The 24660-nt window shown below is 36.1% G+C and overlaps 1 protein-coding gene and 1 non-coding gene across 2 annotated transcripts in view; one reads left to right on the forward strand and one right to left on the reverse strand.

Moving 5' to 3' along the window:
• The window catches only part of LOC129240715 (serine/threonine-protein kinase NLK-like), a 215037-nt gene that overhangs the window by 20757 nt on the left and 169620 nt on the right, over positions 1-24660 (forward strand). The gene's annotated exons all lie outside the window — the stretch shown is intronic.
• Trnaa-agc (transfer RNA alanine (anticodon AGC)) lies at positions 5984-6056 on the reverse strand. The gene has a single exon. It is a non-coding gene; the product is annotated as a tRNA-Ala (tRNA).

A 24660-nucleotide genomic window follows, 5' to 3' on the forward strand; every position in this document is an offset into this window, starting at 1 on the left:
TTTGCTTCGGATCGAAATAATTTACGTTTAATAAAATAAGGAATTGTTGTTTCAATCTAATTTCGTGTTTCAATTTGCGGATAAAATTTAAGTCAACTGGGTTGGCCAGTCATCATCCACCAGCTATACCTGAGATATTAACAAAGTTCCTTTTTCAGGTCAAAAGTTCATGCATGCCGTTATCTGTGGCATATGACATCGTTTGAACGTCCGCCTCGCACGATGGCAGAGCTACCAGAGGTCCATTGTGGACAATGACTTTACTTCATAGATCCGTCTGATTTTGAGCGATGCCTTGAGTTAAGTTGATTTTGAGTGCATGGGTCACTGACGACTTATTGGCATGCGCTTTTTTTATTCCTTTATTAGTCCACTTGGGAACATAGGTCTTCAACAAAACATTTAAATCTTAACCTCTTTTCTCTTTACGACATCCCACGTTTGGTTAACTTTTTCTAGTTTACGAAGCTTAGAACGCCGCCAAGTATTTCGTGGACGACCGGGTCGTCTGTGTCCTTGTGGATACCATTCCAATGCTGTTCTCCTAATGCTTTCCCTGTTCTTTCTGAGCGTGTGCCAGAAAAACCGATCCATCGCCATTTACGACCACTTATCACCTTTTGGATTGGATCTTGCTTGGTGACCTGCCACAAGTCCGTATTTTGGATAGTGTTCGGCCAAAAAAACTTCCTATTATCTGAAGCTTATTTGCGAAGCTTTGTAGTTAGTTTCTGCGTTATGCTTCTCGACACCAGCCACGTTTCACTGCCATATAAAAGTGTGGATTTTATGCATGAGTTGAACACTCTTATTTTAGTTTTCTGCGTGATTTGTCTATTTTTCCAAATTGGCTGTAACCGTCTAAAGGCTGATTTAGCTTTACGCACACTGTTTTCTGCGTCTTCTTCAGCTTCAGCATTCGTTGAAATTATGTTACCGAGATAACAGAAACTTTCAACATACTGCATCGCTCCTCCCTCGATTACAATATTGTTGGGATTTGTATTGTTGATTCGCATTGCTACCGTTTTCTTGCTGTTTATTTGCAGACCAACGTTTCGTGCAGCGGCTGACTAAAAAATCTAATGCAGGCCAACGTCGGAATGCCTGTGTCAAAGCAGGCAAATATCTGCAGCATAGTCGAGGTCATGTATGTAGTTGGCGTCGGTATAGCGTCCAAGTGTTGCCTTAGCTCCTTTTTTTAACATACTGCATCACTTCGTCAATTGTGACCGCGAAAAGATTTCAGAAAATCCCACCAAAACCAGTCAAGCACAGTCAAATCGCAAAAGCTTGGTGGCCAATTCACGTCAGCAACGCAATCATTCCAGCGCCACTCTAACAATTCAATACCACTTTTCTTGAAGGATTTATCTTTTGCCTCAAAATAGGCCTCAGCTTCAGCGATAACCTCAACATTCACCGGAAAAATTAAAAAAAAAATTATGTATATGCTGTTGGGATTGCTGAGTCCGGATTCGTTATCAGTTTGCTCTTGTGGGGTCAAATTGGTGGTCTGTTCAAGGTCAAACACAGAATATTCATCGAACACTAAAAAAAAGTTCTTGTCCTTTAAGGCGGTCCAGGATGAATCGATCAATTTTTGACTTTTTCATAAGAGCGAAAACGCTGATCGGCCAGCAGACATCGCCTATCGGATCAAAATAAGTAGACACCCCGCTTGGGTGAATGCATAACTGCAAACATACTTGCACATACCTACCTAAATCGTAGGGCGCCCGACGGCGGGCGAACGTCGACAACGCGCTATAAATCATTTTTGTGCATTGAAAATTGACTAATTTTCTTTTACAATGCCATTAGTTTGTATTTGTTTTTTATTTTTATTCTGTGGTCTCACTGCGCTGATGATCGACCACTGTAGGCAGCCTATTGTGGCGATGAGGTGGAAGTATCCGCAGAGAATTATTTTATAGCTTTGCAACTGATTATCACCATCAACATTTGCCGGAGTATGTTTGCTTGACTGCCTTAGTGTCTGTGTGAGTGTGTATGGGTATGGGTATGACTCTGCTCTCAGTGGTGTCGCAGTGCCATGCAATTCCCTTAATTGCATTGCAACTAATTACATTTCAATTACATTTCAAAATACGAAGGTACGTGTGGTTAGGGACTTCTAAGCGGTGTAATAGACTTTATTATGAATATAACAATTTAAGAATTTTTTTTTTAATTTTTACAAAAAAAAAACTTAATTTAAAGTCAAACAAGTTGAATATGGTACTACCCATTCAAATCCACTCAAATAGTGCCGCTACATGATTTTTTCGCGACTTGTTTGCGTACGTAAGTTTGCATTGGATCAAAGAAGTTTCAAGAAAGAGGTATACAGCTTTTGCTATATTTTCGCATATTTTACTCGTTTTTATGTTGTCTTGTATGGGTTTTCATTCTGTGTTTCTAAACTGGACGAAGTCATATTACGGCTACAGAAATTGCGTTGCAACAATTGACGGCATTTGTTCTGCGCTTTTCTTCTCCTTTTCCGGTGTTCCACAAGGGGCTGTACTAGGTTTGCTATTATTTGTCTCGTTTCTAACTGACATAAGCAAAGGCTTTCGTTTGGCGAAGTTTTTTTATCTTTGCTGATGATTTAAAAGTGTTTTCCAAAATTTCAACTTGAGCTTCAAATAAACAGTGACGACTTGGAACTATGGTGTGTTAGTAGGCTTTCATTAAACAACAAAAGGTAGTTTAAAGTCACGTATCTGAAAACTCACAATGTCTTATAAAATTTCTCATTCTTTGTTGCATATTTTGAATGAAATTAAAGATCTTGGCGTTATTTTTTCGAGTATTTCTTACTTACGTGCTTAATTGGCTGTAACAGGCCATTGCCAAGTTACCGAATAATGTCTCGCCAGGTGTCTCTGCTTTTCGAGCCACTTCTCATTTAATAGTCATATAAGTCGCATTATTTCGAAAGCTTACTCGGTATTAGGTGTTGTATGGCAAAATCGTTCCAAATTCCGGCCCTTGATTTTGTAAATTTATATATGCATACATCCATCTTTCGTTCATTGACCTTTTTTGTACCGATTCCTTTATATGAGTCTCGTTTGCTTTTGATTAACCTAAAGTACGAATATCAGTTCTCTGACTTTCCTTGTAATCTTCGTAGGCCTTACCTATCTATGGTGTTAAATAAACGGTAAAACGGAGTATTCGCGTTTTGCTCCTCTTGTGCGAGCCGTAAGTGAATTTAGTTCAATCATCTCCGAAAAGTGTATTTTTATTTACTTTATATTCTAATTTTTTGGTATTTAAATCACGTTTGAAGCTATTCTAATACTCTTCGTTGTAATTATTCTGCAAGAAACTTGTACTCATAGACTAAATATGAATAATAATAATAATAAATATTAATAATAGACGGAGCAATAGAAATACGAATAAAACCATTAAAAAACGAAATATTACAAAACATGGAAGAAAAAGAACTTTACAAATTCCTAGGTTTTCATCAGAGCACCAAAATAGACCATACCACAATCACAAAAAAGATATCACGAATGCATATCTAACACGGCTTAGAAAAATCACAAAGACCTTTTTAAATTCAAAAACCCTTTTCAAAGCAATAAATACATATGCTATACCACTAATAACATATGTACTCATTTGGCATCCTCAAATGGAGTGACACAGACATAGAAAATCTAAAAATAGTCACCAGAACAAAGCTTATGCAAAGAAAGAATAACAATACCCCGAAAAGAATGAGGGAGGGGGCTAATAGATATCCAGCAGTTACATATCAATCAAATACAAAATCTAAGAACATATGTTTACTCACAAATTACAACCCTTCGCACAGCAATAGCCCAGGCAGACAAAAACCTAACTCCACTTAGACTGCATAATCGCAACCACATCACACGTAAACCAACGTTAGAGGAAATTACAATAAAGAAATTTGGAAACAACAAAACCAACTTCATGGAAAACACCCACACATAATTGAAAATAGTAATATTGACAAACCTAACAGTAATACTTGGCTAACACAAGATGAACTACAACCAGAAACAAAAGCGTTTATTATCGCAATCGTAGCGTAGAGTCGTCATTTAATGGGCCTCTTCAGTTTCGGGAAAAAGATAAAGTCACAGGGGGCCAGATCTGGGGAATACGGTGGCTGTGTGTTGTTTTTGGCCAAAAAGTCGCGCACAAGCAACGATGTGTCAGCAGGGGCGTTATCGTGATGCAACAGCAAATGTTTGTTCTTCCCCAAATCCGGGTGTTTCTGGCACAAAGTTGAAGTTTGTGAAGATATTGTTTTTTTTATTTTCGCGTCTTTTATTTATTTATGCGGTCCGTATCTATCGCACAAAAACAGGCTTGAGTGTACTTCGAAAAATAAAAAAATTACATTCAACTTCTTACAGTAAACTAATAACATTGAAAACTTCTTTCTAAAATTTTTTAAGAGACATATAATTCTTCTCGCGCACTGCCAATTCAATCTCTTCTTGTTGATTGCCAAGATAACCCTTAATGCGATCTTGACCGATTCAATCGAGGCTTTGCCTGCTTTTTCATCCGGAAAGGATTGTCACGTGTCGGGTCGCATCTTCAGATATCCTCAGCTGTTTCACCTTCGTATAGCAGCTTGCTCACCCAAGCTGGTGTTCGGCAGTTACCCAGAGAAAACTTGGGCGAAGCCCGAAAGTTGTCAGCTTGTTGAGCCGCTTGTTGAAGAGCTGCATGAAAAAGACATCTGCACTGAGGACTCTCCTCCAATGCAATGTCAGTAAAAGGAAAATAGAAGATAGCAACAAGTGAGAGAGAAAGAGAGAGATAGAGATAAAAAAAAGAAAAAGTGTGAGGTGGAACGAGAGGGATAGAGACAGAGAGAGAGAGAGAGAGAGAGAGGGAGGGGGAGAGAGAGAGATAGAGGGAGATAGAAAGAGTGGGAGATAGAAAGAAAGAAAAAGTGAGAGGTACAACGGGAGAGATAGAATGAGAGAGACAGATATATATAGAGATAGATAGAGGGAGAGATAGATAGAGGGAGAGATAGATAAATAGAGAAGAAGGAAGAGAGAGAGATAGAAAGAAAGAAAAAGTGAGATGTCGAACGAGAGAGATAGAAAGAGAGCGGCAGATATATATAGAGGGAAAGATAGATAGAAAAATAAGGAGAGATAGAGTGAGATAGATCGAGAAAGATAAATAGAAAGAGAGAGATACATATAGAAAGAGAGAGATAGAGAGGTAGATAGCGAGAAAGATGTATGTAAAGATTGAGAGAAAAAGAGATATTTACACATGCGTTGCATCACACAACACGTAACGAGCTTTATATTCACCATTCTCACGAATGAAATTTAGCGTCAAAAAAACGTTGATTCAGTTAATAAATTAAATCAAGTGTAATAGAACTGTTCAACGTTTTATTTATTTTTTTCTATGTATCTTTATTTATTTTATCCAATTGCGAAAAAAATATATATATAATTGGCTGCTGCAAATTCCTATGCATACAGACATACATACATACATACCTGCGTGTGCATTCACCGTACTTTTCAATTTAGCTTCTACACAAACGCGTGTCAATCATGCCTCGTGACGGCCACAAAAATGTAATATAACAGTGGTTTGCTCACTTGTTTATTGGTCGGCCCTTATGTAAAGTCGTTTGAACGAACTCTGTGACTAGCGAATGGGCAGAACACAAGCATACAAATATTTATATTTAATAAAAGAAAACAATATTCTAGAAAAAAATGATTAAAAAACGACTATTTGGTTTTAAACATTTTGTCTATTTCATGCAAATATTTAATTAAATAACTTAAAGTAAATAAAAAAAATACTTTGTAAATTTTTAAAATATTTAATTTTTATTATTAAAATATTTTTTTCTCTCTCTCTTTGCAGGTAAGCAAACACTTCATTGTAAAATAAATCGCATATAAAAATTTATAAGAAAAAAGTAAGTAGAAAAAATTGTAATTGGAGATGCGGGGCATCGATCCCCGTACCTCTCACATGCTAAGCGAGCGCTCTACCATCTGAGCTACATCCCCTTCTGAATACTTATGCGCACAAATGCCCACAGCTGGTCAACGCAAAAAACTATCACAGCGTTACTTTTATTAGCCAACTGGCGCAAGCAACAACAAGAGCGTAAAACAACATAAGAGCAACAAACATACACAAACTATATATACACATACATGCATACCACTTGCATGTTAAGTGTGAATTTAGAGTACGAGCTTTTCGCCTACCACCTTCACCTTCTTGTTGTGTGAGTGCGATACAAGCACACACACATTTAAGTTTTTGCCTTTATTTATTACTTTTATTTACTTGTATTTCTTATTTGTTTCATTGTGCAACGTGGATTCTATGCATACCATATATTTAGCGCTCTCCGAGTATGTGGCTTGAATACTTTACTACGGGCGCTTCGGTGCGTATACGTAATTTATTTGTTGCTATCGGCGAATAGAGCAGGTGCAATATAGAAAAAAAAGTATCTTACTTTTTTTGTTTTATTGCTTTATTTTGCTTTAGATTTAAACATTTAAATGCATCGCTCAGCTTTATATGCACTACCACCTTTCAACTTATCTCTTTTGTAGTTTTTGTTATATTTTTATAGGCAAATTGTTAAGGAATTTAGTCAAAGAAACATTTGAATCTTCGACATTAGCACCTTAATTTGGCATTCTGGAGTGTTGTAGGTGAGCATAAATTGACAAAGTAAATCTACACAAAAACCCAAGTAAAACTTTCGTACTTTTTGTGCTATGAACTCCACTTGTGCTTAGGTGGCCCGTCAGATGTAGTTTACATATGCTAGCTAGAACGTGTTTTAAGCCCCTTGTATGTATCGGGTGTATTTTTAAGAGCTTGAGTACTTAACGGGGGCAGCTCCTCCCGACAACGAGGAAAAACTGAGAGTATTTTCTATCTTAATATTAATGCTTAAGGGGTTGGAGGTAGTCAGAATTTTCAAAAAATTTGATTTTTTGTGCATTTTCTTAAAGTACAATATCCTAAAAATATTGTGTGAAAATTTGAAGTGAATTCGACAAATACTTTTTGCGTTATTTAACAATTAGCCAAGGGCGCTCGGGCTCTAGATAAATCGATAGCAAAATTTAAAATGCGTTTTTCTCAAAACGATGGGTTTTGCACTCCTGATCACTGTAACTTAAAAACCGCTTGGTAGGTTTTAATAAAATTTATACTGCTTTTGAAAAACATAAACAACGAAGGATTTTTTGTTTCTAAAATTTCGATTTTTTTTTTTAAATTTTGATTTTTTTTCAAAAATTTTGATTTTTTTTTCAAAATTTTCGATTTTTTTTTTTCACTTTCATTTTTTTTTTTTAATATTTCAATTTTTTTCAAAACTTTTTTTTTTGAACTTTCGATTTTTTTTTTTAAATTTCGATTTTTTTGAAAACTTTCGATTTTTGTTCAAAAATTGCGATTTTTTTTTTAAAACTTTCGATTTTATTTTTAAATTTCGATTCTTTTTTAAACTTTCGATTTTTTCGCAAAAATGTCGATTTTTTTTTAAAACTTTCGACTTTTTTTTCAAAAATTTCGAGTTTATTTAAACAATTAAGTGTGGGTTTTTCTCGAAAATCTGAAAAATATTTTCTAAGGCGCCATATTGCTTCATTAAGCTTCAATTAGACACAAGATTGTCTATTAATGAAAATATTTCCTCTGGTCCAATTGATGTTAGATGAGTTTCCAGGGACTTGTGATGATCACGGCAAGGGACTTCTGGAGAAAAGGGCTCCACATAAACAGCGATAACTTTTACAATTATTTTTGTTTTTTTTTAGATCTTGCTAAAGTCAAGTCGAAACATGATGCTATGTTTTTATTTTTGTAAAATAAAGCAATTGACTAGCAAAAAAAAAAAATGAAAAAAATAATTTTTGGGTCTCTGACTACGCCAAACCCCTTAATTGAATATACAATCATTTTTTTGTGAAAAAATGGCGGCGCTACAATAGCTCAAACGTAGCTCCTTTTAAAGGGTGATTTTTTAAGAGCTATAGAAATTTTTTTCAAAAAAACACACGTAAAATTCAGAAAATGCATGACATTTTTATTTAAATCGATAGTACAGTCCATATAATTTAATTATTGAAGATTATTTCATGCAAATGTTGACCGCTACTGCGCTTCAAATGGTCCATCCGCTTAGTCCAATTTTGACATTCTCTTTCCAATGTTTCGGTCGGTATCTCACATATAAATGCTTGAATGTTGTCTTCCAATGCGTTAATTGAAGCAGGCTTGTCTGAACAGACATGAGCTTTAACATAGCCCCATAAAAAATAATCTAAAGGCATTATATCGCACGATCTGGGTGGCCAATTGACAGGTCCCGAACGTGAAATAAAATATTCACCGAACTCGCCTCTCAACAAGTCCATTGTTACGCGTGCTGTGTGGCATATGGAACCGTCTTACTGAAACCACATGTCATGCAAGTCAAGCTCTTGCATTTGGGGCAAAAAAAAGTTGGATATCATTTCACAGTAGCGCTCACCATTCACAGTTACGTTACGATTCGCTGCATCTTTGAAGAAGTACGGTCCAATGATACCTCCAGCCCCTAAACCGCACCAAACTGTGAATATAGCTAATATGTGATAATAGCTAAAAAATCATCCTTTATATGCGCCATGGGCTGTACAGCCTCTTGTAATCAACTGAAATCAACCAGATAAACATTTTTCATTAAAATAAGTCATTCCGCTTTGCACTTACCTATTTTTAACGAAACAAAAAATGAAAATTTGAAGTGGAAAAGAAAAACCATTACTCTTTTTTTTTTATAATTAATAAAATAATAATAAAAACAATATTTTTAGTGATAATTAATGGACAATTTAGGGTACATGCAAAGGTCAGTATGTTAAAGAAATTTTAAGTTGATATCTTGATTACTTTTTGAGTTATATTCGACAGCGCCGGAAAAAACGTATTTGGAGAAAAACACCATTAAAGTTTTCATTCTTACTCAACTTTCGTTCGACGCTCATCACTTCACTGACTTTAAAGGGATTTTTTAGACTATTAGGGATTTTTTAGACTATCTATTATGCTTAAAATATTGAAAAGATATTCTTTAGATTGTAAATGAATTTTTAAAGCAAAAAAAATATATGAAAAATTTGAGTGCTGGATATAATAAATGATAATATCTACAAAACAGAATTATTATTGGAATAAATTTGTTTTTGTTTTTTATTATAATCTGGTAGATAATTCCATTATTTCTCGAAGCCGGAGAGCCGAATATTATGGCTACAAGTTGCATGGTCCATTCGATCAGTCCACTTTTTAACTACTTTTTCCAATAAGTGCGGCCGTATGGCATTAACGGAGGCTTCATTATTACTATAAATTCATTTGTAAGCGCACTGTATGGCAATTTGCGCCGTCTTGTTGGAACCAAATGGGGTCAATGTTTAGCTGGTGAATTTTTGGAAATTAAAAAGTTCAATCGGTATAGCTCCATAACGCTCGCCACTTATTGTAACGCCAGTTCCTTTCTCATTTCCCAACAAATAAAAATCGCTGCCGCCAGTGCTCTATGAACTTCGCAAACAGATTCATTTTATTAATTTCAGATTTTTTTTTCGACTAATTTACAAACTAATCCCGACAATTCCGGGACCTTAAAAAGCACTGGGATCCCATTATTGCTACCATAGAAATACAATTTTTTTCCATAGCCCATTTCCCAACATGAAGTAGTAGCCAAATAGGTGAAGTAGGCAAGTGTTTGTTAGTCCATTTCATTAGTTTGCATGCACTTCAATGCCTTGATGCGCACTTAGATGCCAGGAAATGCTGAAAAGTGCAAGAAAATCGAATTACAGCTGACTCAATTACAGCTTCCTGCAACAGCAGCAACAACATACAACTCTCACTTGCCAACTAGGTCCATTATAAAAAAGTAGTCTCATTTGTAGACGACTAAGGAGTAACAGCTGCTCGGAACGTCCATACTGCTGCTGCAGTGCATTGGCAATATCGATGACCTCATATACAAAAATGTTTATTAAATAATTTATGGCGCTTACGGCAGTATATAAACACACATCGAGTGTGTTTGCGCATTGACGGGAAGTGAAAGAGAACGTCTGAATACCAACTTAGCTGGCTGGCTGGCTGACTGGCTTGCTGGTCGTCAGTCAGGCGTGCGGCGGCCATTCAATCAAGTCAGGTAGAGAAGGGCGACTCGGCAAGCGGCGAGACGCTTCTACAACAGTTGTTGTTATTGCTATGCCTGCTGTCTGCATAAAATCCTATCTTCAAAGCTTTTTAAAATTGCTGCTGCTTTTTGTGTTGCATTTTATTTTGTTTATTTATTCTCTTGCAATGCTTTGCAAGTTTTTTGGGTCACCCTTTTGTTTTTTTTTTTGTGCTCCCTTAAGAAACTTTGAATAGTTGTTACAGTAGATATTGCACTAAAATGTTGCCACTTTAAAGGTTTTTTTTAATTTTTATTAATATTTCTTCGCTTCCTTTGCTTCCCTTTCTCTTTGGCATTTTTTTAGTACCGCAGCTGCTGTCGTGTCTCAAAAACTGGGTTACCTTTTGTGTTCTCGCCATGCCTTGGCGGCTTATGGTTACAGCAGTTGTTGTTGTTTTTTTTGCCCATGCACTTATGTTTTTGTTGGCAACATATGTTCAACATCCGTGCAGTTCATTGGAAAGTGATAGTGCAAAATATTCAGCAAAAAAATCAAACTGCAAATTATCGCAAACAAAACACATCAAATTATTATTATTATGATGATGACTGCCCGTCGGCTATGCAATTCTTCCATATGCGCTGTGTGACGCCAATCATTTATTTGACACTTACACGAACACAAATGAATATTTATATGCCCGGCAGGTGAAGGGAGAAGGTATGAAAGACACGTAAGGTACGATTACTTCAAATATACCCTCGTATGACCGCTCACTTCTCTAGCTTTCATGATTGGCAATTTTTGTGCTCAGCTGCACTGAACTTTGATCTGACAAAAGCCATGTAAAGCTAAATTTCGATAAAAAGGGCAAAGGGTTGACAACACTGTTAGACAGATCAGAAAATTGAAATGTTGGCATTACTGCAGATCAATTGTTGTAAATCTGAGCTTTTAGTTTTACACCAGCATGTCACAAGTTTTCCAAAACGGCTCGCTCAGTACTATATATATTAGGCCGGGTCGATTTGTGGGGAGGCAAAAAAATCGCCCATTGCTCTGTGAAAATCATATTCTAGGGATCAAAATAAGAAACTTTGCCGAAGGAACCATACCTCGAAAACGAATTCTGATGTCCCCCAATTTGGGTCGAACTTTTTAGTTTCTTTTCTCATTTAAAGGCCAAAAATGGTGATATTTTGAAATGATTGTATGGGGAACCCCCAGGGGAGTTCCAGAGGGTGTGCCACTGGCATGGGTGGATGGGCCGTCCAAAGTTAGTGGGAGTCGGTCATACATTTGGACTCGATTGGAGCACTCTAAATGGGTCAAAGTGGGATTTTTCGTTCGACCCAAATTCGGGGACATCAGCACTCGTTTTAGAGGTATGGTTCCTTCGGCAAAGTTTCTTATTTTGATCCCTAGAATACGATTTTCACAGAGCAATGAGCGATTTTTAAATCGACCCGCCCTAATATATATGTATATATATATATATGTAATTGGCGCGCCTATTTGTGGTGTGCGTCTTGGTGTTGTTCCACAAATGGAGGGACCTCCAGTTTCAAGCCGACTCCGACCGACAGATATTTTTATGAGGAGCTTTTTTATGGCAGAGATACACTCTGAGGTTCCCCATTGCCTTAATTTTGATGTTTCACCGAGATTCGAACTTACGTTCTCTTTGTGAATTCCGCAAGGTAGTCACGCACCAAACCATTCGGCTATGGCGGCCGCCGTACGAATTCGAAAATATTCTTAGAAAATTTCATAAAACTATACAAATTTACATTCGCCATCACATACATTTATATACAATTTTCAGCGAGTGTGTCTTAGCCACTTTCGGCATAACCTTCGGCTTACATGGCACTCAACGGGTTAATAAATCGTAAAATATCAATAATATATGCCGAAATTTAGCACAACAAACATCTATAGAAATCCAGACAAAGGCAAGGGTGGTGTGTCCTAGCTAAGGAAAGGCAATGGCATAAAAAATGGCAGCTCTTTTGTAGCCCGCCAGCAAAAAAATTTTCCCAAATTTCGGACCACTTCAAACTTTCACTTTGTGGTGCCGAAACACAAAAAGCAACGAAAAACTGCGTATTCAATTTTTTACAATTCCGATTAAAAATGTTGATAGTGATATGGATTTTGTAGCAGTTTAAACTGTAATATATTAAAAATAAATAAAAAATTAAAAAAAAGTAATAATAATAAAAAAAAAAATAAATAAAAAATATAAAAAAACAACAATAATTAAAAAAATTCAAACTTTATGCTATATTGCCTTTGCTGCAATTAACCTACATTAAAAGTGTCTAGAAAATTAGATAAAATATTTACTAATTGCATAAAATATAATAAATAGACAAAAAATAAAACAAAAATTGTATTGAAATGAAACGAAATATAGATAAAAATAACACAAAAAATGTGACTAAAAATGAAAAAATGTATAAGAAGTAAAACATAATTAAATAAAAACCAAAAACAAAAACAAAACAGATAAAAAACATATTATTAAAAAGCTGGAAATCTAGATGGAAATTTGTTTAATGCTTTTTTAAATTGGTAGAAAGTTTCAAACGTTACGTTACATGGTTTTTTGTTGCAATTTGAATTATATTAAAAAAATTGTAAATGGTATAAAAATTAGATAAAAATTATAAATAAAAAAAAGTGAAAGAAATAGATTAAAAAATACAAAGAATTAGATAAAAAATAAAAAAAATATGACTACAAAGTTTGAAATTTCTATTAACCATAATTACTCTCTCGGCTATCGCAAACTTGTAATCTATCATTCCAGCGGCGTGTATTTTGTTGTTGTTAAATTTTCTAAATTTTTGATTCTGGAAAATGCAGGACAGCTACAGAGAAAATGCTCTGCAGTGTCGAGAGAGCCATATCGGGCTGTCTATGACCCCCATGGCAGCCATATCCTGACCACAGGCGTTGTGTCCTGTGACTGCGTAAGGAATACCGTGGCCATCTGTCCTGTGGCATAAGAGTACTTAGTGTCTTCGTCTAAGTACCATCCAGATCCGCTTCCATCACTGGTTTTGGAGCCGTCGTCGACAGTGCTTAGTTCATTTCCCCAGACTCCCTTTATTTTGAGCCTGTACGCCGCCGTCATTGCTTCCTTTCGAATTTGAAGATCTAGAAGTTGCAAGTTCAGAATGGCAATAAGGGCATCGCCAGATGTCTTACTCATGACACCAGTGATACCCAAGCACACACTTCTCTGTAGCCTGTTTAGGGGTTTTACTCTGAAATTAACCATTTTGGCTTTCCACCATACTACAGAGGCGTATGTAATAATGGGTCGAATCAGGGTGCTGTACGCCAGTGTGCTATCGCCGGTCTTAGACCCCATGTCTTGCCAAAGGTTCTCTTACACTCCCAGAAGACTTTTAGTGTTCGAGAGACCTTCTGCTCGACGTGCTTCTTCCAGGTAAGCTTACTATCTAGGATTACTCCTAAGTATTTAATTCAGAAGACAAGTGCAGTGTTACCTCTTTCAATGTGGGTAAGTAACAGGCATCGTGTTTCCTAGTGAAAAGCACTAAGCACTAAATAATCGATTGCTGCATTCGTAAGATTATTTATTTCTTTGACTCGGGGCAATTATAGCGAGGATATTCTGGCAATAGATGCTCGAGTTCGAATATTCACCTTGAGAGCTTCTGATATGATCGACTTGTTGGCACAAAGCGAAGTTCTCGTCATAGCATCACCGAAATTAATTGACACAGTTTGCTATCACTTCGGAAATTACTATTTTTATTGTTAATTTTCAACTGGTCCAGATGTGTTGTAGTTGTATCCAAATTATTGAATAAACCATGGCAAAATGGGCGTGGTTTCTTAATTTACAATTAATTGGTAAAATTAGATCGGACTAGGCGGAACCCAATGAGGCCTAGCAGAATTCACTCAGTGACAATAGAGGTCCATTAGGATGGCCAGCAAACATTTCTCCTATTCTGTTTCTATAAGTTTTTAAACCATTCTTTTGGCGAGTGCAGTAGTCCATTGACCTAGGCGGTGCCTAGACTAGACTGAACTACTCCTGGAAGACGTGTTCACCAGAAATCTGAGTGGCATACTTCGAACCACAAAACTTTCTCGATAGTGCTGACTGAATGCTGCTGCTTTCTCTTAAGGGTATGGTACTTCAACACTAGCGGTTATATCGCGTGAAAGATTCAGATATAGAATCCACTTGTCGTTGTCCACGTTCATATATCGACATACAAAAAAATGGACTAATTGAATTTCATAGTTGTTACTGTGCAAATGAGAATAACATTTTTTTAATGAGGTCATTGAATTAAGTGATTGCAAACACATTTCTGTAAGAATATTTATAGGATAGCGAAAGAGCTTTTTGAGGTCCAGGGGTCGATTCTCATATGGGCAAATAAAATAAAAGAATGTCTCACAAGAAAAGAGGACTGAATGCTTCACAGACGTTTTGCATTTATAAGATTAAGCAATTAAATTTTAAACACTTTCTGTCCCGCCTTACAAACTGAAGTCTCTGAAACACTTTGAGCCACTATGTACACAATATTCGACGGACCCATCTGGCAACCTTGTATCTTTTGACAGAGACGTCAGATCGCTTAATGACATACCGCGTTGGAAGCGTCAATCCAAGCAGATGTTTACCATGGAACAGTACACGCCACGCGAGCGCTTCCAAATTGTTGAGATTTACATTCAACAAAAGAAGTCAATTGTGAAAACTCAACGTGCGTATAAAAAATTAAATAATGTGAAAAGTGCGCCTTCTAAGAACACAATTAAACGTTTGTACGAAAGATTTTCGACTGGTAATGCTCTTTCTAATCCAAAGAGGCCAAATCAAAACCGACCAAGGCGTCGCCAAGGCCATCCCAAAATCGTCGTTCTCAGCAGTTGGGCATTGCTCGGACCACTTTACAACGAATTATCCGCATTGATTTGCATTTATTCAGATTCAATTGACGTAAAGATTGTTGCCTGCGGACAAACCTCGTCGATTGGAATGGGCCCAAAGAGTCATCGAAATCCGTCGGGTCCGTCGAATATGGGCAACCCTGTATGTAGGTCAACATACACACAAGCGCCTAACTGCAGCGCCACCCTCTAAGAAATGCTCTGTGTAGTCAGTGGAAGATCTCTATACCTTTTCAACTTCAAATTGGGACTAAACAACTTCAAATTGGGACTAAACAACTTCAAATTGGGAATAAACACATTCAAATTGGGAATAAACAATTTGAATGTCTTTTAAACTTTAGTCATAAGGATTGTAATTAAATAAATAAAGAATGCTGTGCATAAAACCGATATTTTTATTGAATTTTGTTTTTCTTATTTTATTCATATTTTATTAATTAATATGACACCGTGAAATGGCTTACATTAAAAAAATTGAAGCTGATAATATTAAAAAACAAATTCAAGCAATGTACAACAAGAATGAAGATTGGAGAGCACTATCAAACACATTAGGAGTAAAAAAGTCTACTGCATATAGGTGGGTTAAGGAAAACCCACAAAGTGAAAAACAACGTGGAGGAAAAAGGAAAAATAAAATAACAAATGAACATCATTTTTTAATGGAACAATATATTGAAGAAAATCCAAAAATAACACTAAAACAACTTAAAGAAAAATTCCAGCACCATCATCACGTTAATGCCTCTACAGAATGTTTCCGCAAACATTTAGATAATTTAATCTATACATTGAAAGAGATTCGAAACGAACCGTAAAGAGCAAATAATGAAGAAAATAAAAGAAAAAGATGTGTGTATGTTCAGAAACTTTTAGAATATCAATCGGAGAATAAGCTTATTATTTATATGGATGAAACCAATTTTAACTTATTTATATCCAGAAAACGAGGCCGGTCCAAAAAAGGAAGCCGTTGTACGTTTATTTCAGCTGGAAGTCGTGGAGCTAATATTCACCTAATTGGATGTATAGGAAATCTGGGTTTAATTCATCATGAAGTAAGAAGAGGTGCATTTAAAAAAGCAGAAGCTAATGAGTTTGTTCGTCGTTGTCTTCGTAATGCTCGAAATATTTACCAATCACCAGTAATATTGGTAATAGATAATGCACCTTGCCATACTTCCATTGAGGATGTCTTTGCAGAAAACGAATTTGTTGATCACCGCCTGCTGAGATTAAGTCCATACAGCCCAATGCTCAACCCAATTGAGCTTGCCTGGTCAACCCTGAAAGCTGGTGTAAAACGTGAGCTGGCAATTGAACTGCCATAAATTTTGGCTGGCGAAAATAGAGTAGATATGACTCAAACTGAGTATCGCCTGCAACGGCTAGAAAATGTAATACAACCGAACATCGCCAAATTAAATGTAGCTACTTGTGCCAAATATGTCGCCCATGTCCAAAGATTTATACCAGATGCGTTAAATATGAATGACATGTCTTTTTAATCATATGTAATAATTATTTGTATTAATCAATTTAATTTGTAGATGACTCAATTTTGAAAATTTTTCAAAATCCTTTTAGGCTCGAATGTATCTTACCTAGAACTAATATTTCCCAAAGTTTCAAAGAAATCGAAAGACCACTTGCAAATCTCATATTTTCTGACGGAGTCTTACCCATATACCTTTTCAATTATTAGTTGTGTTATTTCTTATGATGATTTATAATGCTTAGTATGTTACAATAAATAACTTCAAATTTGCATCAGTTCAAAAATGCTTAATTTCTACTTAAAATGCTAAATTCCAACTTAAAATTCTTATTACTAAAGTTGAAATTGTTTATTCCCAATTTGAAATTGTTTAGTCCCAATTTGAATGTGTTTAGTCCCAATTTGAATGTGTTTATTCCCAATTTGAAATTGTTTAGTCCCAATTTGAATGTGTTTAGTCCCAATTTGAAGTTGAAAAGGTATAGATTTGCTGTTCACAAAAAAAAAATATATTTTTTAATAAGTATCAATGATAAAATCTACATATGTCTGACGAGCTATTATTAACTTGAGAGAATAGCAAGAATAACCTCTGCCAATAATGAACATAATTCTATGTCATTTTAAAGCTGACATCATCAGCTACAACGCCATCATCATCGTCATCGTTGGCAACTGTTGTTGACCCAATTTGTTGTTACTGTTGTACTGCTGGCGTTGTTCACAACCTGACGCGATTTTTTTTTAATATATGTGTATGTATGTGTGTCAGTATATTATAAAACGGCAATTTAATGATGATGGAACAATTATATTCAAGCTCAGAAGCAATACCTAATTATGTTGCTTTTACGTACATATTTTTATGTGTTCGGTAGAGGGAAATACAGATATTTATGTACGTGTGTACATATGTAACTGTGTAATGCAACTTCATGTTAAACTGGATATGTACGTACAGATTTCTGTGTATGTATGCACGTATTTATGTATTCACTTACATGCGACATTCTGTCTGAGGCAAGTGATTATGCCGCTGGTTTATAATCACTCGTAATAATTATGACAACGGTTTGACATACATACACATGAAGTAATTTTAAGTAGGAGTGTAGAAGCTGAATAGCTGAATACAACAAGTAGGTAGCTGCATAAAGCTTCTTATGAATTTGTCATTATTATTATTGTTATATTTATCTGGATATTAGTATGCATATGTAAATACAGGGGTACATGAATTAGGGTGGTCCTTAAAAGCTTAGTTCCTATTAAAATTTGCATATATTGTACATATTTACATGTACATATAAACATAAGCATGTATAAAGTAAGGACTTGTAAATGTATTAGGGTGATCCTTAAAAATTTAGCTTTAGTAAGGACATAAAAAAGTATATTAAGGTGGTCCCTAAAAAATTTGTTTTTATTAAATTTTAAATGTTGTATGGAGTATACAATAATTTTTTTCTACACGCTATGTCTGTATAAAGTAAGAACTTAAAAAAAATGTATTAGGGTGGTCCTTAAAACGTAAGCTTTTATTAAATGTTTAATTTTGTATGGCACATACGCGCATTTTCTTCTGCATATGCATGTCTAAAGTAAGGACTTAAAAAAGTATTAGGGTGATCCTTAAAAACTTTGCTTTTATTCAACTTAAAATTCTTTGTAGTGCATACACTTATTTTCTTCTACATATGATGTATAAAGTAAGAACTTAAAAAACGTATTAGGGTGGTCCTTGAAAAATTTGTTTTTATTAAATTTTGTTTGGAACATACAATTATTTTCTTCTAAATGTTTGGCGCATACGCGTATTTTCTTCTACACTTGCATGTCTAAAGTAAGAACTTAAAAAATGTATAAGGGTGGCCCTTGAATTTTTTTTATTCATTTTAAATTTTGTATGGCGCATACACTTATTTTCTTCTACATACATATGCACGTATAAAATAAAAATGTATTAGGGTGGTCCTTAAAAAAGTATTATCATTAAATTTTAAATTTTGTTTGTACCATACAAATATTTTCTTCTACATAAGCATACCAAAGTAAGGACTTATGAAAATATTTTTTTGAGGGTACTGCTCTTTTCATGTTCTGTATGTCGTATCGTCCCCTTAGTATTAAAATAGCCTATACATTTTTTGATGTTTTGAGAAAATGAATTTCAAACTTTTTGTCGAAAGCAGCTCTCACTCAAATCTCGTTATGTCTGTAAATATTTATTATTTTTTGACTAACGTTTTGACCCACTTTGTGGAACTAGAATTTGACAAAATTTTGACCACATATAAAATCGACGATGGAGAATCCAAAAATTCAATAAAAAAATAATAGCCTATGAGCACATAGGCTATTGTTATACTAAGGGGACGGTATGTTCACAATCGTATACAGCTAACTTTTCCCACAAATGTTCGATTGTCCAACTGAGCCTCGAATGCTCCGCCAGTTGACGGCACTTGCTATGGGGCATTTCTCTGATTGGTTGTGTAATAAATAAATCCTGCACCGATTGCAAGAAAAGCAGTTTTTTATGGTTGCAGACGTCACAATAAAAATGCTAAACAGCAGGATCAATTAGACCACTATTGGGCACTGTAGGGCAATCAAGCCACTAAAGTATGTTTACCATCACTTCATCTTTAATGTTGGCCATACTGAGCATTGAATCTAGGACTAGTCGAATGATAACTAAAGACCCAAAAACCTTTTGTCTGCCTACGAATGGAGCTGCCTAGTTGACCTCATATCAATAATGATGTTCTATTTTTAATAATACCGGCAGTGAGTGGCACTTTCATTATGCTTTTGATTACTTACACGCACAAAAGTCTACAAATAAGCAGCAAGAGGGCAATAAATGTGTATTTAATATGATAAAAATAAAATAAAATAAATACAGGTGGGTCCGTGAATGACGCACTTTGCAAGTTATTCTGTAACGAAGTTGAGTATTTCTAATTTGCTATTAAAATTTTTCGGTTTTGTGCACCTGCTAAGGTGCTTGAAAATACCTACAAACCAAAGGTATTTAGTAATTTCTATAAAAATGTAATTAGGACGCAACCAACTCACCTGCCCGCCAATGTGAATTGAGCACAAAAGTCAAGCGTAGTCGCAAGGTTGTTGTCGCTGCTTCATAAATTCGTAAGTAAATCCTTATCTCGATGTCTACAGTAATTCAGTTGGCAACTGGATTTCCAACCCGTTGAATGTAGGCTGCGTATCCGCCACGTTGCGTCCGGCAGTCCATTGTGTACGTTTTAATATTGCCTGCCTGCCTTGTGAATTATTCATTCACAGCGTGCGTGCATGTAAAAGCAGCAAAAGAAATTTAAGTTGATGTGGATTTCTTTGCTCGTACTTATATTCATTCATTCATATTCTGACTCTACCTCATTTCTTTATGATTCACTCTGTCCCATTTTGCGCTTCCGTTTTCATATTTCTGTGGGTATTGCGAAAAAAGTGGGATTTAAGAGAATTGCTAAAGCGACATTTTCTGAACAAGTCCTTTTTTTCTTATTTGGAAATTTTTCGTGTTTTCTACATGGTTTTCCTTGTTCCTTCCATAATTACTCAAAGGTTTATTACTTTGGAACTTTTTTAGTGAGCACCTCTATTAATAAGTTTGAAGAATGAACTTCGTAATTTTCGTAAATATAAAAATCACTTGGTTTGTTAGGAAGACAATTTTAGCAAAATTTACCGAAAAGTGTTTGATGTTCAGCCAGGCGTAGCAGTTCTAATATGGAGGAGTTTTTGATGTTGCGTAAAATAACTATAGCACTAGGACTTATTGACACGTTTTGACAATGTATTTGTTTCTTATGAAATTTTAATAATCTTTTATGAAAATATAGCTCGTTCGTCTACAAAAGCCATATAACTTCACTCCTAGTTTAAAGCTCTGTGCAAATTAAAAACAAAAATCAACAAATCTCATATTTCACATTATTGGGTACCCAGGTAAGGCATTGACAAAACGGATCCGGTCTTTAGAATTTGCGGTAAGCTGTCGTTCTCTATGTTGTGCGCCGCCTGAAGGTCTACAGAGATGGGCGTCTCTCTCCCGTTGCCTCTAATGTTTTAAGGCTTAACTAATCTACTGAAATTTTCGTATGGACCCGAAACTAGTCGCTCCAGCAGCAATAGCCGCCAGCAAAGCCTTCAGCGCTAAAACAATTCTTTTCTACGACCATGTCGGTCTGTGATTTTTTTTGTAAGAAGGCGAGTAATGGAGGCCAAAATAGTCATGCCTGAAGAGGAGGAAATGAAAAGCAAGCTTATATTCCCATTTTTTACACTCAAATGATTTTGTTTGAGTGAATTGTGATATGCTCGACGTGAACGCCAGCAACTTTTAGAATATTTGTATACAGGCGTTTTCCACGATGTACCGATTGAAGAGGTGTGGACAACATCAGACCGTTAGCTGACTCTCAGTCGGATTTTGAAGGAATCAGCTGCTTGGCTGACGTAACAGGGGCCGTGACAGCGGTTTGTTTACAAAAAAAAAAGCTGAGAATTTGTTGTGGATAATGGAAAATGATCGGCGCGCCCCGCCCATGTTACTTTTTGACGGCTGAACAACGACTGACGACTTGGACGAAATGTGTAAAATGAGCGAGCAGTATTCTGCTAACGAGTACCCGGTGACGTGGCAGCCGCAGGTACACTCACAGTTTTGATTCGGATGATCATACCTGGTAATCTAACATCCTTGGCCTTTACGTCAGATATTCCGAGCTTACCTCCCAACAGTCGGTTGTACGACTGCATGCGCCAAAAAAGCTATACCTGCCCTTTATGCCTTTACCTTCTCATTATGCGCTAAATAGAGGAACGGACCCTATGACCCTATTTCATAAACAATTCAATTCAATTTATCTGAGGAAATTTTTTCGTTTTCCAGTTGCATTTAATTGAGCTTGTTTGCAACTAGAAACACTTTCACCATTTTTGCGTCAAATTTTCCATTTTATCTTAAATGAACTACGCAGACCCCACAAAGCAACGAGCAAACAATGCAAAATCGGAAAGTTTGCAAATAAAAATTATTATTCTGCCATTTCAACTACCCACCCACGAACACTCGTACGTAATTCCCACCCCTTACTGCCGCAGTATCTCTCCATCTCCATCGCTTAATGCTACGAGGTGCGCAGAACGCGACGACAATCAATCCTTCAAAGTAATCAAGAGTTCAATGTAAATAAATATTTGCAATCATTAAAGAGAAAAATGCAAAAAAACAAAAAATAAAAAAAAGTTATTGATTGTGGAAGCTGAGTGAAATGTAAACAACGAATACTCGGAATAAAAAATGAAAATTATTTGCAGAAAAACGACTCTAGTGCGTACAATCATTCGCAGCCATATTCATTGATTGACAAACGCAAGTTGGAAATTGTCGATTGAAAATAGAAGGCCCACTAATGCCGTAATAGTTTTCCGGCTTCATTCAGTCAATGTGTTCATGTAAATGTGAGCTGAGTGTTCTTTTGAAATTAACTGAGAGTTATTTGCATTTTGGATGCGATTGGTTTGACGTTTCAACTCTAACTTATTTACCCAAGCGTGATGTCAGAAACTATTAGGTTGGGGAATAAGTGTTGCGAAAAAGTAGGTTGGGGAAATAGCGTTTCTAGCGAAGACGTTTATTTAAACAAAAACAATAATGATAACAATAAGTTAATCAAGTATATATTCGCCGTTGCTGTTCACAATCTCGTCCCACCTATCGACCAATGTTTTGATGCCGTTTCGCCAAAAATTACCTGGTGTCACAGAAGTTGTTGAGCCAGTTTTTAAGGACTTCTTTGTTATCGAATGTAACACACATCATATGGTTTGGCAGTGAGTCGGAAAGATGTTAGTCGGTTGATGTAAGGTCCGGAAAATCGGCGGATGCTGAAGGATTGTGGTTTGCCCATGTCGATCAGGTATTTTCAGTCGAATGGATTCATATACGCGGTGTAGCTGAGCAATGTAGACCTCCTTGTTGACCGTGGCCATCTTTTCGAGCATTATCCAGCGCGCCATGCCATCCCAGTCCCACCAAACACATATCATAATCTTCTTTGGACGAAGATCCGGCTTGACTCTCTTGACCCACTTCTTTCTTTGCTCCATACTGATGTACAGGCACCATTTCTCATCTCCTGTAACGATTCGGTAAACAAAACGTTGTTTATAACCGCGCGTTGCTCGATGGCGGGCGAGGTGCTGAGAAGCAGTTTGAAGGCGACTCTCATCGTTTTTTTTTTTGTTGAGCTCGTGAGGCACCCAGGATCCCAACTTTTAAGTAAATCTCATTGAGTGAAGATGATTGAGAATCGTTTTATGATCGGAGTTCGCCAGTTCACGAATGGTTTGATGGCCGTTCTCCTTCAAAATTGATTTGAGATGTTCTTCAAGGAATTCGGAAGGTCTTCCGCTGCGGGACGTGTCATCGACGTCAAAGTTGCCATGCTGTGCTCTAGACTCGCCTATGACTCTTCTTCATACACATCGCAAATGTCTCGGGCTGTTTCGGTAGCTTTTTGGCCTCAATGAAAAACAAAGAAGAGCAGGTGTCGAAAATGTAGATTATTAGAGCAGGCATAGTTCTGTCGAGTGAATACTTACCCTTTGTCAAACAGCAAACAAATCGTATTAAAATAAAAGAAAATATAAAAACGCTATGAACTTATTCCCCAAGACAATAGTAAACAGCTACACGATACTCTAAACTCACGCCAAAATTAAACTTTACTTAAATGTGCGCGAGCGGATAAAGTTCGATTCGAATCGAATTTAGCACTTCCTTATTTGTTGTATAGAATTTTTGCTTACTTTTCTCCTTATTTACTGTTTCACGGATGACTGATAATAAATTTTAATTTGAGTTGGAAAATTTATTACACCATTTCGTACATTCCTTTGAAGCCAGACAGCTCGGCACGTAGGCTACGCTACTCACGATGCATTAAATCAGAAAAAGGCGAGTGCCTTTTCACCCACAATAACGCATCCATTTTCATATTTTCACTCATAATATTTATGGACTTTAATTTTCGGCTGATGTGCGCTTAAGTGTGCTTTCAATAAAAAGTTATACTACTACAGCAGTGGTCACCGTATTATATGCGACCACAATTTAAGTCGTAAAGCCCAACTAAAGTTTATTCAGAAAAAAAGGTACCACGTGAAACTAAAATTAGAAAATTTACAACAAGGATTCTATTTTTCACCGTATCGGAAGATTAAAAATTTTTTCAAATGGCGTTGTACGTCAATCATGTTTGACTCTTATTAACGTGTCAGTTGCAGTATTCAAAGAGACGAGCCACGGAGCGCCTGGAGGTGAGGTCAAAATGAAGATGTCCATCACTCAAAATCATTATTAAGTGAAAAAGTTATTCAAAAACAAAATTGAATGCTTAATTTTGCACCATTTTATATTTGTTTATAGAACCAAAACTTTGGAATGGCTCGCGTAGTCTCAATTACTTTGTAGTGTAGAGCTTTGAATAGAGTCCCATAACTCGTTTGATTTTCCGATGCTACTACGGTCAACTATCCGCCAAAGGTTTTTATAGCGCTTAAGTCGGATTCAATTCCATAACAGTGAGTTATGTATTGCACCGTTAACCAGTACTTAACCTATCTTAGAGAATGCATCATATTTGTCTCCGTCTTGTTGTTTGGTGTTTTTCTTTACAGTATTGAGGTTGTAAGACTATATATTGAGATCTCTTCATATTTCACATTCGATCACTTAAGAGCTACTCACTGACTTGACTATTACGCACTTCCATTTGGAAACTGGCTAGTGGAAGCGTTCTTTTGCAAATTCTAATATCTCGGTGCAAGCGCAGTGACTTTTTACCATGAAAACTAAATAAATGCATCTTTGTGACACTCTGCCGGTTTGGTCACCTCCAAATGTACACATGAACAATGCGTTTCCTCAAAGTAGAAGTGAACTTATCACTTGTCATATTCGAG

This window comes from Anastrepha obliqua, chromosome 3 (assembly GCF_027943255.1).
Source record: "Anastrepha obliqua isolate idAnaObli1 chromosome 3, idAnaObli1_1.0, whole genome shotgun sequence".
Lineage (NCBI taxonomy): Eukaryota > Metazoa > Arthropoda > Insecta > Diptera > Tephritidae > Anastrepha > Anastrepha obliqua.